This window comes from Equus caballus, chromosome 24, assembly GCF_041296265.1.
Source record: "Equus caballus isolate H_3958 breed thoroughbred chromosome 24, TB-T2T, whole genome shotgun sequence".
NCBI lineage: Eukaryota > Metazoa > Chordata > Mammalia > Perissodactyla > Equidae > Equus > Equus caballus.
In genome coordinates, this window is record NC_091707.1 from 50799870 (window position 1) to 50802827 (window position 2958).

The following is a 2958-nucleotide window of genomic DNA, read 5'->3' on the forward strand; positions in this document are numbered from 1 at the left end:
TATCCCTAAAATTTATCTGCTTTTTATCTTCTATTTCTCTTAAGGCATTTTCTGTTATGCCATTTGCTATTGTTTCTTCTGCTTCTGTCTTCATTTCTAAAATGGTTCTTTTCTTTCTATTTCCAATTCTCGAGTCTTATCTCTTCATTTTTTTAGTTTTTGAAATACATCTATTTTTGTATATCACTTAACTTTGTGTATCATACTATTAATGACTTTTAGCTTTAAAAAACTAATAATTGGTTTCAGTTTTGTTCTATTTTGTGAGCATGTCATTCTGATATGCTTCCTTGTCTGTAGCTTTATCATTCTGCTCCTTATTCTCTTTTTTCTCATAATAACTTGGTATGGGGATTTCCTGGATAATTTTTGATTGCTTATTTTAATGTTAATTTAGTTTCCATGAACTTTTTCAAGGAGGTTTGGTTCAGATAACTCTTCTAACTTCACAAGGTTCCTTCTGTTGTTCTCACATACTATTTAAAAATATGGTGTCTGACTGTCTGAGTTTCTGGAGTCCATTCCTCCCCTACTTTCATCTGCCTTTCTCTTTCCATCACTTTGCTCCAAGATTACTCACTTTTGATTCCCTGTCTAGTAATTTCCTCACAGTGTGGGGCCCAATCTTGTGCTCTTTCTAATACACAGCTGGAAATGTATAGACCCCTGACTTTGAATTCTTCCTAGGAATTTCATAGAGTATTTCTGCAGGTGAAATGCCTGCATGTAACTGACAAAGAAGAAATTGAAGGCAACTGCTTCCCTGTGTGTGTGACATTCCTCAAATGAGAAATGAGAAGATGACTAACCCACAATAGGGAGGCAAGTTGAGTCCGGATATGGAGCCAGCCAGAGTTTGATTCAGCTCTCGTAGGAAAAGGAAGTGTCAAAGTGCTTTCCTTGGTGAATGTCTGTTCAGAAGTCCAGACATGCTGGACTTGAATTGCTTAGGCCTTTCCATGGCCACAGGGATGAAACTGCATTGTGACTCTAAAATGTTTGCAAACTAATTATGATGCTTATGATTATGGCTTAATTCGTTTATTAGGCAAATACTGGATGAGCATGTGCTATGGACCAGGCCTTGTGCTGGGGGCTGGGGATATGGTGACAGACAAGACAGATAGTGTGTGCTCAGGGGAGCTCCAGTCTTCTTTTCCTGTTCATAAAATTGAAAATTAATGCCCATCAGTAAAACATTTCCAAGCCTCTAAGGTCACCATATTTGCTGCTGGGAACAATGCCTCCGTGAGTTTACCCTTGTGGAAAGTAGAAGCCTAACAGGAGGATATTTGCATTTCTTTCTTTTAAACGTTCTCACACGTACAAAAACCAAACAAAATATGGCATGATAGCCGTGTCTCTGTTTCTGGTTTTAATTTTCTCCTTTGGGGCCCATGACAGATTTGAGTTTCTAAGGAAGGTTATCGGTGCTGGAAGTGGAGTCCAGTGGGATTTTCCATTGTATGGAATGCCCCTATTTGAAGCCTTTGTCCTGAGTGGACATTATCTTCTGCTTTCAAGCAGATGTTTCTATGGTCTCCAGACTGGCCCATCATTGAGGCCCGACTCTATCTTGAAATGTGATGAGTGAGGTCAAAGGGTCAGCTTTCTTGTTCAAGAGAATGCTAAAACTTCACAAGAAAACCATTTACTATCTGAGAACTTGTGTGCAGGATTTGCAACCCTTAGGGAAGAGGCGAGGGTCATCAAAGTTCAATATCTTGGTTTTCCTACCATTAGGGAAGCAGAAGGCTCCAAAATAGGATTTGTTGATCCAATTGTGTCCTCTGGGTGGTTTGTCTCCCAGAATCTATTCAATTCACCCAGCATTGTTCAGCTCCATCTCTGTGCCAGGCAGCAGGCAACATTCTCCTGAGCCAAGACCATGCTAGCTTTTAACAGCAGGCAGAAGGGGAAGAGACAGCTAACACTGGCCGCTTTATCTGGGCCAGGCATGGGCTTCAGTTTGTCCTCACAGGAACCCTAGGGAGGGTCACAGGTGAGCGGGTGGAGGCTCTGAGGGGTTGTCCAGGGTCAAGCGTGGTGAAGGCAGGACTCGGGCCAGGTCTGTCTGCGTCCATGGCGCCTACCTAGGAAGGCCTGGGCCGGAGGAGCGGAAGCCTCGTCTTTGGTCTCAGCTGTCCATGGTAGGGCTGGGACCAGAGAAAAATCCCACAGCAGATCACTTGTCTCTAAGGAGTCTGAACCATCCAGTAGTTTTCTTACTATTACAGTAAATTGAAGGTGGGGGAGGCACAGGAAAGACTCATTACCCGGCACCCAGCATGGATTGCTCTCCAGCAAAAGGCCGAGAGAGACTGGCTGCTTTTGAAATGTTGAGGAGTGCGCCTCAGTTTCCCTCCTGACAACTGCTTCTCCCTCCCCTGCCTCTGTCCTGGGAGCTGGACTTTTCAGCGCTGGGCTCCTTTCTCCATCCTGCACCTCTCATGGCTTCTTCGGCTTCACCTCGGCCCTCCCACGGTGAGCCTGGCTCTGCTGGGTGATGGGTGCCCTGGGAGAGACACTTGCCTTGTCCCTGCCTCTGCCCCAGGGAGCGTTTGCCGGGCACTCCAGCCGCCTCTCCAGCTGGTCTGTGAGCCCGGCTCTGTGCATTCAGAGTCTGAGCTCACTTCCTTTCCTCTCTCTCCTGGGCCATGGGAATAACCTCCTAACAGGCCCCCTGTTTCTCCTTCTGACCCTACAAACCACTCCCCACCCCCAGCAGCCAGAGGGGCCTTGTCAAAGATAAAGCCGATCCCATGTGCCCTGCTCAAATCCCTCCAGTGGCTCAGGCCCCGAGTGTAGAATAAACCCAACCAGCTCCCTGCAGCCTGCAGGCCCTGGGCCACCTCCCGCCAGCTCCCCAAGAACAAATCCTCGAGGCCTGTTGTGTGCCAGGCACTGTGCAAGGCTCTGGACACTCATCAGTGAACACAGCAAGGTCCCTTTCCTCCT